At 45.8% G+C, this 11913-nt stretch overlaps 1 long non-coding RNA gene across 1 annotated transcript in view; it reads right to left on the bottom strand.

Annotated features, from left to right (window-relative positions):
• Nucleotides 1–290: 290 nt before the first annotated feature.
• LOC125645133 (uncharacterized) overlaps nt 291–11913 on the bottom strand; it is a 30941-nt gene continuing 19318 nt past the window's right edge. The window contains exon 3 of the long non-coding RNA XR_007359197.1: nt 291–844. This is a non-coding gene — a long non-coding RNA (uncharacterized LOC125645133). The remainder of the gene's footprint in view (nt 845–11913) is intronic.

Genomic DNA, 11913 nt, shown 5'->3' with positions numbered 1-11913 from the left:
TGATTACGTGCAGCCAGACACCAGGGCAGTTAGAAGAGCACACCAGGGCGTGCTGCGCATCAGAGAAGCTTTGAAAACCAGTTTCATGGCTGACCAGGCTGTGGTGTGACAGTACTGTTTGTTTCTCCTTGATGAAGACCCGCCCCCTTGGTTCACTCTACTTCCCTGTAAGCCAACCGCCCTCCCCTCCCGCCTTCGATCACCGCTTGCAGAGGCAATAAAGTCATTGTTGTTTCAAATTCATGCATTCTTTATTAATTCATCACACAAATAGGGGGATAACTGCCAAGGTAGCCTGGGAGGGGTGGGAGAGGAGGAAAGCACCAGGTGGGGTTGGGGAGGAGGGAAGGACAAGGCCACACTGCACTTCAAAACTTATTGAATGACACCCTTCTGTTAGTTGGGCAGTCCTCTGGGGCGGAGTGGCTGGGTGCCCGGAGTGCACCCCCACGTTCTTGGGCGTCTGGGTGAGGAGGCTATGGAACTTGGGGAGGAGGGTGATTGATTACACAGGGGCTGCAGTGGCAGTCTGTGCCTTTCCTGCACCTCAACCATATGCTGGAGCATATCAGTTTGATCCTCCAGTAGCCTCAGCATTGCATCTTGCCTCCTTTCATCATGCTGCCGCCACCTCTCCTGTTGCTCTAGCGATCTGTCCTCACGTTCATTTTGTGCTTTCCTGGACTCTGCCATTGTCTGCCTCCAAACATTCTGCTGGGCTCTTTCAGTTTGCGAGGACTGCATGAGCTCAGAGAACATTTCATCACGAGTGCGTTTTTTTACCTTCTTATCTGCGTTAGCCTCTGGGACGGAGATGCTAGTTGCACCGTTGAAACATTTGCAGCTGTGGGAGGAAAAAAAGGGAGATTAAAATTGAAAAAGACACACTGGCCATTTAAAAGGAGGGGCTGATGTTTTCGGGTTAACGTGCAGCACAAACCCAACTAACCCCCCATACACCCAATTCTCTGGGGCCTGGCGCAGAGTAAGCCGGGGAAATTTTCCCTGTGAGTGCTCCAGCCCCGGAGCACCCATGGAGTCGGTGCCTAAAGCACCACTTTTGATGTCATCAGTGGGTGTGACTGCTGATCCCCCCCCCAGCTATGCTACCCCACCCCTTGGAGCCAGAGGGACCTGCCAGATGCTTCCTGGGAGCTGTCCCAGGTAAGCAATGCCGGGACTCCCCACCTTGCCCCCAGGCAAGGTTCTTAGGGGTGGGGTGGCACCCACTCCTGCCCGGTTCTGGGGGCAGTCAGGGGACTGGGGAGGAGGGTGGATGGGGCAGAGGTTCCGGGGTGGGGGGAGGCAGGCCACAACCCCCTTGTGGGGTGAGGAGGGAACTGGTTGTTAAGATTTTGGCAGCTCATCACTGCGTACAGGGGTGGGGCAGTGGTAGGGGCACCCCCTAGAATTGCATGCAGCTCATCATAGAAGTGGCATGTCTGGGGCTCTGACCCTGAGCAGGCGTTTGCCTCTTGGGTTTTTTGGTAGGCTTGCCTAAGCTCCTTAAGTTTCACATGGCACTGCTGAGGGTCCCTGTGATAGCCTCTGTCCTTCATGCCCTTGGAGATTTTTTCAAATATTTTGGCATTTCGTCGTTTGGAACGGAGTTCTGATAGCATGGATTCATCTCCCCATACAATGATCAGATCTAGTACCTCCCTTTCAGTCCATGCTGGAGCTCTTTTGCGATTCTAGGACTCCATGGTCATCTCTGCTGATGAGATCTGCACGGTCACCTGTGCTGATCAGCTTGCCACGCTGGCCAAACAGGAAATTAAATTCAAAAGTTCATAGGGCTTTTCCTGTCTAACTGCCCAGTACATCCGAGTTCAGAGTGCTGTCCAGAGCGGTCACAATGGAGCACTGTGGGATAGCTCCTGGAGGCCAATACAGTCGAATTGCATCCACACTAACCCAAATTCAACCCGGTGATGTTGATTTCAGCGCAAATCCCCTCGTCAGGGAGGAGTACAGAAATCGATTTTAAGAGCCCATTAAGTCAACAAAAATGGCTTTGTTGTGTGGACGGGTGCAGGGTTAAATTGCTATAACACTGCTAAATTTGACCTAAACTCGTAGTGTAGACCAGGGCTTAGCCTATGCACATCATAAAAAGGTGCAGGATACACTCAGTTCTTTCAACATTCTTGTCACGCTGCCTGGTATGGGACATAGCTAAGAGTGCCAATCTTAGATCAGACTGCCAGAAAACAGGAAATGTACCCCAAACTGGAGGTATATTCTATCACAAGACTTTACCAAGCCAGTAACAAATGTGTGCTTCCAAAAATACTATACTATTTATTATGAAGCTACAAACAATCCCCTTCAGGCACTCTAGCCCCTTTATGTACCACCCAGGCAAAGCAGACTTCTGTGATAAATGATTATTAAAACCCAAGAGTCAGATATATTAGGTTCTTCCAGTTCCAAAGAACCAGACACATGCCCCAGGTCAAATACAATTCAGATTGTATTAAAAAATCATGCCAATAGCCAATCCTTTAGTAACTAAGAACAACAGATTTATTAATATAAGAAAAAAGAAGAGAGTTATTAAGAAGTTAAAATGAATCATATACAGTTGATTTCAGAATTTGTAGATCAAGATAATAGCAGTGATATTAAATCTACCAGTCTGTAATAAGTCTCCCTGGGTCACCCAAAAAGATTGGGGGTCATCAGTTCTTTGTTCAAAGCTTCTCTTTGTTAGAAATCATAGTCCAGAGATGTAGAGCAGGAATGAAGATCATGAATGATGTCACAGTCCACAATTTATTGCTCTTATTCCAGGTGCATGAAAAGTTACGGATACAAGCATAGAGTCCTGGGTCACATGTGCCTTGTTGAGTCATTTATTGCCTACCTACTGCCTGAAGAGACCCTGCAGTCCCTGGAAGAACTGATTGTCCTTAATGGGCCATCAAGCAGGCTGGCTAGCCTTGATGTAAATCTGTCTTGGGGGCATAACCCAGAAACACAACAGGTTTGAGCTACAAACACACAGAGTTGAATAACTTCATATATAAGGATGATACATGAAACAGGATAATCATATTACCTTTTCCAATGATACCTTACACAACCTACTTTGTGCAAGATTTATCACAATTGTGCAACAGTGGCAATATATCAGTGATGATACATTAATGTAAACTTGGTCACCTTTCTTTTAGATAATGTCACAATTGTTATGTTCCCACTTACTCAGCAGGCAACTGCTATGTTCTGGCCATTGGCTGACTGCCATCTTCACTCTCACAGCATTAAAGATCAACGAGTCCTGCGAGAGTCCAGAAAGCATGTTAGAAAATTTGCAGTAAGATGACTGGCATCACTCACCAGCTGCATATTTAGGAAGTGACAGCACTTTCTATTACAGTATAGCTTCCTTCTCGCCATGGTGGAGGGGATAGCTATATGAGTGCAATAAGTCACCCTCAAGATATTCAGAGAGCCAGCAATGGGAAAGAACTTTTCCTTTATGCACACTATATGTATTTGGGGCTGGAGGAGAGAAAACATAGCAGTCACAGCATTTGAGCATTGCTGATATAGGTGGCTGACAATTTCTGGCATGGAGTGGGGTCACATCAGCCATAATCCATAAATAGGTGCTCTATGACAGTAACAGAGAGGGCAGATGTTGTCTTTTGCAATCAAATCAGTGCATTCCAATTAATGTTTGGAAACTGGCTCTAGGACATAGCTCAATAGGACATATAGCTCACATATTGCCAGGGCTGGCCTTACCATGAGATGAACTGAAGTGGCCCCCTCAGGTGCCAGACTGGGAGGGTGGGGGGCACCGCTAGGACCCAGAGTGTAGAAAATTGTGTCTGCTGCTGATGCATATGTATTCTCTCTGCTCTAGATGCACAGAGATGGTGGAGTGCTGTGTTGGAGGAAGGAGGGCACAAAAGATATAACAGGCAGGCAGGAGAAAAGGTGAGAGGGAATAACAGAAAGCAGCAGGAGCTGCAGGAAGAGAGAGGAGGAGGAGCCTCTTATGTACCTCTCTAGCACCCCTAGGAACCTGGACTGATTAATACCAGCTTCTCAGGGAGCTTCCTGTTTCCTGCTGCTTCCTTGAACCCACTTGAGGAGAACAGGCAGTCAACTGAAGTAGTAGGAGCCAGTTAGGCCTTTAACATGCTGATATCTTCCCTCACTCAGGCCCTGCTATCAGCCTGCTTATTTGTCCCCTTCAACTGAGTGTGGAGAGCCACTGTAGCTGGCACAGAACAGCAGTCATGAGTGAAAGAAGAAAACGCCCTTCTGGGGCAGCATTCAGAAAAAGAAAGAAAACAAAGGAAGCTTTTCTATCTAAGCAGGAAGGAGCTCTCCTGAGATACATAGACACAAATGTTCATGGTGAGCCTTCCGGCCCCAGTGAGGATGAGAGCGGTGAGGAGATGCCTGACCTTCCAGTTAGTCAGAGTGCACGTGGCCTGGCAGCTACTGCAGCATCCATATCTCCATCTCAAATGGATGTAACCATGCACATTCCTGAAGAAAAGTGTAGATCAGAGAAGAGTGGAGATGCAAGAAACAGCTGCTGCTGAGTGATGATCCAGGACTGTGGACCCACTTGAGCAGTAGCCTGAGGGACTTCCTTGTACTGCATGGGCCACAGCAAGTGAAAAACTTCATGTTCCCCAAAGACAATGAAAATAGAAGTTTCCATCCAACACATTACTGGGGCGAAATCCCCAATGGTGACAAAGTGGAGAGGCCATGGCTTATGTACTCAGAAACCCAGAATGCTGCATACTGTTTTTGTTGCAAACTCTTCCAGTCTAATGTTCCAGCCACATTGGGTTCTACAGGAACAAAGAACTGGAAAAATCTGGCTAGAAATCTGGCATGTCATGAGAAGGCAGCAAATCACCAGAGAGCATTTCATAGGTGGAAAGAGCTTGAGATGAGACTCAGGGTACGTCTACACTACCCAGCGGATCGGCAGGTAGTGATCGCTCTATCGGGGATCGATTTATCGTGTCTAGTGTAGATGCAATAAATCGATCCCCGATCGCTCTGCTGTCAACTCCTGTACTCCACCGCAGCAAGAGGCGGAAGCGGAGTCGACGGGGGAGCAGCGGCAGTCAACCCCGCGCTGTGAGGATGTGAGGTAAGTCGACCTAAGATAGATCGACTTTAGCTACGCTATTCTCGTAGCTGAAGTTGCGTATCTTAGGTCAATCCCCCCCAGTGTAGACCAGGGCTAAGGGTATGTTTACACTATGAAATAAGGTTGATTTTATAGAAGTTGATTTTTCGGAAGCAATTTTATACAGTTGATTGTGCGTGTCCCCACTAAGCACATTAAGTCGGCAGAGTGTGTCCACAGTACTGTGGCTAGCGTCAACTTTCGAAGCCGTGCACTGTGGGTAGCTATCTCACAGTCTCTGCTGCCCATTGGAATTCTGGGTTGAGCTCCCAATGCCTTATGGGGCAAAAAGATTGTCGCGGGTGATTTTGGGTACATGTCGTCAGTTGCCCCTCCCTCCCTCTGTGAAAGCAACGGCAGGCAATCGTTTCACAGCTTTTTCCCTGGGTTAACCGCACAGACGCCATAGCACTGCTAGCCGTCCTCATCAATGGCGTTTTGCTCGCTCCACTGCTTCCGCTGCAACTCTGCTATCCTGATCTCCTGCGAGCTGGAGGCTTCTGCCTCAGGCTGCTCTCCCAGCCGGCAGCACCACACGGTGGCACCTACCCCAGCCTACCGCTTGCTCCCATGGTTCATGAAGCCTGGACAATAGTAAGGAGCAGTTCAACTATAGTCTGAGCAAGTGCAAAACGGTGGCAGAATGTGCCAAACACACGATTGTGACGTGACGATTCAGGTAGACCTATTGCAAATGCTCAACATGACTCTCTCCCTTGCTCCTCCACTGAACCTGAGTTCACACTGCAAAACATACAGTCAAGTCAACAAGGTAAACTAATTGAAAGACTTGCCATGCACTACTCTCTAGGACAGCAACATGAATATACACTTTGCAACGGTATCCGAGAGGAGACACCTATAGCAGAACACAGCCTAAAGCTGCCCAGAAAGGTCACATCAATAACCACATCAGCTAATTGCGTGTGTATACAAGTTAGAGACTGAGAGACTGTTTGAACATTGGCACAAACTAAAGCTACAGTGATTCGCATACAGTATTAAAGGCTCAATCTCATCAGGCAACATGGTGCGCATCCCATGGCAATGGCCTATTATAATATATCCACATTATCAGATTCCTTTCTCTAAGCACAGGAGGCCTGATTTACATAGTTATGGCATTAGCACATCACTGAGCCCCAATATCAAACAGGTATTCATTCAGAATAATTACAATCATAAAGTGACAGTTCCACGCTATGAGTCTGAGTTCTATTATTTCTTGAGTTGGCAGATATTGTGTTTGAGATCATGGTCAGTAGCAGCAACCCCTAGGCCAACTGAAGCCAGCAGGGAATTCCATCACTGGAGTGTAGTACATAAAGATGATAGAGACCACATAGATCATAGATAGATATAGGCAGAAATCTCAGGGCAGTAGTTCTGGTGGCTGGAAAAAGAGCAGAAATGCTCCTGGACAAGAAAATGCCAGTGAAACGTCCAACAAAGTAACTGAAATTGCCCAGATAGAGGTGGAGATCATAGCAGAAAATCAAAAATCAGTGCTGCGGGTCCAGAAAAACTGACTATATCCTAAAAATGACTGTGAAAGAAAGATAAATCTCAGTGCTAATACACTCTGTGTCTGTAACTAAAACATGGGGGAGATGGACAAAAAAAAAAAAGTCAAGTAATAGGATGCTGGTCATAGTAGCAAAGTGGGAGAGTATCACCAGAAGTGAATCCTTCCCTATCCAACCTGTTGGTGCTGATTAGCCTGGGGGAAAAATTGGCCTCACTGACAGAAGGAAAGATGTCTCAATGAAGGCCAATGAGTGCATCATCATCACAGGGCCTAATAACATCAGCCACACTATCAGAGGCTCGTTCACCTGCACATCCACCAATGTGATATATGCCATCATGTGCCAGCAATGCCCCTCTGCCATGTACATTGGTCAAACTGGACAGTCTCTACGTAAAAGAATAAATGGACACAAATCAGATGTCAAGAATTCTAACATTCATAAACCAGTCGGAGAACACTTCAATCTCTCTGGTCACGCAATCACAGACATGAAGGTCGCTATCTTAAAACAAAAAAACTTCAAATCCAGACTCCAGCGAGAAACTGCTGAATTGGAATTCATTTGCAAATTGGATACTATTAATTTAGGCTTAAATAGAGACTGGGAGTGGCTAAGTCATTATGCAAGGTAGCCTGTTTCCTCTTGTTTTTTCCTACCCCCTCCCCCCCCAGATATTCTGGTTTAACTTGGATTTAAACTTGGAGAGTGGTCAGTTTAGATGAGCTATTACCAGCAGGAGAGTGAGTTTGTGTGTGTATGGGGGTGGGGGGGAAGTGAGAAAACCTGGATCTATGCAGGAAATAGCCCGACTTGATTATGTAAAGAGTTGTCACTTTGGATGGGCTAGCACCAGCAGGAGAGTGAATTTGTGTGGGGGGGTGGAGGGTGAGAAAACCTGGATTTTTGCTGGAAATGGCCCACCTGTTGATCACTTTAGATAAGCTATTACCAGCAGGACAGTGGGGTGGGAGGAGGTATTGTTTCATATTCTCTGTGTGTATATAAAGTCTGCTGCAGTTTCCACGGTACACATCTGATGAAGTGAGCTGTGGCTCACGAAAGCTCATGCTCAAATAAATTGGTTAGTCTCTAAGGTGCCACAAGTACTCCTTTTCTTTTTGCGAATACAGACTAACACGGCTGTTCCTCTGAAACCTGTCACTACATAAAAGTTATGTTGATAAATGGCAAGCAGCCCACTGTAAACAGAAAGCCATCGATAATATGCAATGAGTCCCCTCTCCAAGCTAGACAGGTGAAGTCACATTACATTTAAACAGCCAGGAAGCCAGTGCATTACACTATATATTCTTAAGATAGTCTTGAGACCCCTACTCCAAACACCTGTGAGTAAAACGTAGAACAACTTCTTCATTCTGCTACTCTGTCTGATTTCCCCACTAGTGAAGGTATAGCTACATCCCAAAACTACATACTCCAAAATGTGCAGTCTCCAGTTGTCTGGCCCTTGCATGATACTGCTTGCGTGTGTGTGTGTGTGAGAGAGAGAGAGAGAGATCCTATGCACTCACTCTAGGGTTAGGGGACATTACTTGTCTCCTTCAATGGGTACTGGCACTGTATCATTAGTACTTGAATTTGCAAAATACCCATCACCAAAACCTGTGATATGATCACTCTGAAGACTTTTTTGTTTTGTTTTCTACAACCCCAGGCCATGGCATGGTCAGCCTGAAGATTCACCACCAACATGGGCTTCAAAAGTTCTCTTTTTTCAACCAGGGTAATGCAATGTAATATATTGTCAATGAATACATACAATCTTCTAACCTTAAAAGCCCTTAATTCTGGATGATGAACTGCAGAATGAGCAAGATTGTTACGCTCCAGCACAATGTACATGTAGGTTATGGATGGTACAAGTACAAGCTAGGCATGGTCCTTGCCACTGAGTGGATGTAAATCTCAAGCAGTCTACATGCCTGCTCCCTTACGCTTGAGAGTTTAAAAGGGCATGGCATTGCTGTAATAGGGGCATGCCTGAAAAGATACAAACTCCTGCATGATCATCATGATGATAATGAGACATTTAGCTTCAAACTCCCTTCTCAGGCCATTCTCCTGATTCTAGGCCAGAGTAACTTGGCAGGCACATAGTATCAGGTATCAGATGAGGATCCACTGCTAAATGAAAGAGGGCATGACGTCAAAGGTCTGTGAGCCCCACTTGAATAACAGTCAGGATGCCACTTGCCTTTATTAATCATCTATTATTTATTTCCAGTTGTGTCCACAATGTGCTTAGCACTGTACAAAACACAGAAGGAAACATAGAACCATAGAATATCAGGGTTGGAAGAGACCTTGGGAGGTCATCTAGTCCAACCCCCTGCTCAAAGCAGGACCAATCCCCAATTCTTGCCCCAGATCCCTAAATGGCCCCCTCAAGGATTGAACTCACAACCCTGGGTTTAGCAGGCCAAATGCTCAAACCACTGAACTATCCCTCCCCATAGCCACTGCCTCAAAGAACCTACGCTCCAAAAAGGCTGAGTAAGGTTAGATGAAGGGGAGCAATATACAAGTGATCGGCCATATCCTTATGATGATGGTCTATAATAATAAATATAATAATAAAATAGTAATAATAATAATAATAAATCTCCAGCTACCCTCCAATCTCTCCATAATCTGCTCGTCAGTTTAATATAATTGTCATATTAGGGGTGAGTCTTTAGGAGGAACTTGAATCTGGAAAGCACAGTAGTCTTGCATCCCAGCCCAGGAAGGGTGTTCCATGTAGGACATAGCATGGCATGTTTACCCTATTGAAGCTGCCATGTGTCAAAGCACAAAATGGGTGTGCTACCAAACATACAGCAGGAAAGCCCACCTAAAGGGCAGTGCATTGTACCACTGGTGACCGTAGGTGTTTGTGACCTATGTGGTCACTTAGCACCTTGCTGTTCCAGGAACTCTGCATGCCTACCTGCATGCCTCCAGCTTTCACCCTGACCACACCACACGATCCATCGTCTACAGCCAAGCTCTGCGATACAACCGCATTTGCTCCAACCCCTCAGACAGAGACAAACACCTACAAGATCTCTGTCAAGCTTTCTTACAACTACAATACCCACCTGCAGAAGTAAAGAAACAGATTGATAGAGCCAGAAGAGTTCCCAGAAGTTACCTACTACAGGACAGGCCTAACAAAGAAAATAACAGAACGCCACTAGCGGTCACCTTCAGCCCCCAACTAAAACCCCTCCAACGCATTATTAAGGATCTACAACCTATCCTAAAGGATGACCCAACACTCTCACAAGTCTTGGGAGACAGGCCAGTCCTTGCCTACAGACAGCCCCGCAACCTGAAGCAAATACTCACCAACAACCACATACCACACAACAGAACCACTAACCCAGGAACTTATCCTTGCAACAAAGCCCGTTGCCAATTGTGCCCACATATCTATTCAGGGGACACCATCACAGGGCCTAATAACATCAGCCACACTATCAGAGGCTCATTCACCTGCACATCCACCAATGTGATATATGCCATCATGTGCCAGCAGTGCCCCTCTGCCATGTACATTGGTCAAACTGGACAGTCTCTACGTAAAAGAATAAATGGACACAAATCAGATGTCAAGAATTATAACATTCATAAACCAGTCGGAGAACACTTCAATCTCTCTGGTCACGCAATCACAGACATGAAGGTCGCTATCTTAAAACAAAAAAACTTCAAATCCAGACTCCAGCGAGAAACTGCTGAATTGGAATTCATTTGCAAATTGGATACTATTAATTTAGGCTTAAATAGAGACTGGGAGTGGCTAAGTCATTATGCAAGGTAGCCTGTTTTCTCTTGTTTTTTCCTACCCCCCCCCCCCCCCCAGATGTTCTGGTTTAACTTGGATTTAAACTTGGAGAGTGGTCAGTTTAGATGAGCTATTACCAGCAGGAGAGTGAGTTTGTGTGTGTATGGGGGTGGGGGGGATGTGAGAAAACCTGGATCTATGCAGGAAATAGCCCGACTTGATTATGTAAAGAGTTGTCACTTTGGATGGGCTAGCACCAGCAGGAGAGTGAATTTGTGTGGGGGGGTGGAGGGTGAGAAAACCTGGATTTGTGCTGGAAATGGCCCACCTGTTGATCACTTTAGATAAGCTATTACCAGCAGGACAGGGGGGTGGGAGGAGGTATTGTTTCATATTCTCTGTGTGTATATAAAGTCTGCTGCAGTTTCCACGGTATGCATCTGATGAAGTGAGCTGTAGCTCACGAAAGCTCATGCTCAAATAAATTGGTTAGTCTCTAAGGTGCCACAAGTACTCCTTTTCTTTTTTCAGGAACTCTGTGCACATCTGACACCATCCAGCTCAACTTTTAAACCTGTCAGTATGTGGCTGAAGCAATCAAAATGTGTGACAAGTGACCAGAACATGGAATACCTATATTTTGTTGCATGTAATACCATCAATGATAGATTATAATGGCTTTTAACGATAATACCTGCTTTAAGTACTTTACTCGGTGCATTAATTAAGTTACCATTAAAAAAGGAAAACTGGAAACCAATTCCATCATGCAACTGTAAGAAACTCTCCAATGGATCAAACCTGGGACCTCAAGATCTCTATACAGACTGCCAATATTTGAGCAAAAGGAGTAGTGTTATTTCCTTGGGAGAACCAACCATGAAAGGAGCTTGCAACATATTTTGCCAGTAGGATATGTAACAATTTGCTAGACAGCAGCAGGCTGTTGGAGATCAAGTCTCCTGAGTGTTGTTTCGGACTCTGGGAATGGAGGGTGGTTTCGTGGTTAGAACAGTGGCCAGACATAGATTTGGCACCATGCAGTCTGAAAGAAGTTGAGGATGAGACAAATTCTATTCCCAGCTCTGCCTCGTGAGACAGCCTGCAAGGTCTCGCTTTACTTTTTAATAAAATGGGAATGAAGGCTATTTGATTGCCTTCCATCTGAACAGTCTGAGGCCTTGCTCAATAATGAGGGCTATGGAGTACACAGAAACAAACTAGAGTCAAAGTTGGGACCAGAACTCATAGTTTCCTGGCTCCCAGCAAAGTTCACTTTCCCCTGTGCTAAAAGGTTTCTCTCCCTGCCTTTTTCCCCTTCCCTCGTGTGTGTCTGCAGAACACTGCCTGACTTGGTGGAGCAAAGCATGGATTACCTGAAACACAAAGTCCTGCAAAATCCACTACGCCAGCTTGAT

The sequence above is a fragment of the Caretta caretta genome, chromosome 11, assembly GCF_965140235.1.
Source record: "Caretta caretta isolate rCarCar2 chromosome 11, rCarCar1.hap1, whole genome shotgun sequence".
In the NCBI taxonomy this organism is placed as follows: domain Eukaryota; kingdom Metazoa; phylum Chordata; order Testudines; family Cheloniidae; genus Caretta; species Caretta caretta.
This window is presented reverse-complemented; position numbering and strand designations above follow the sequence as displayed.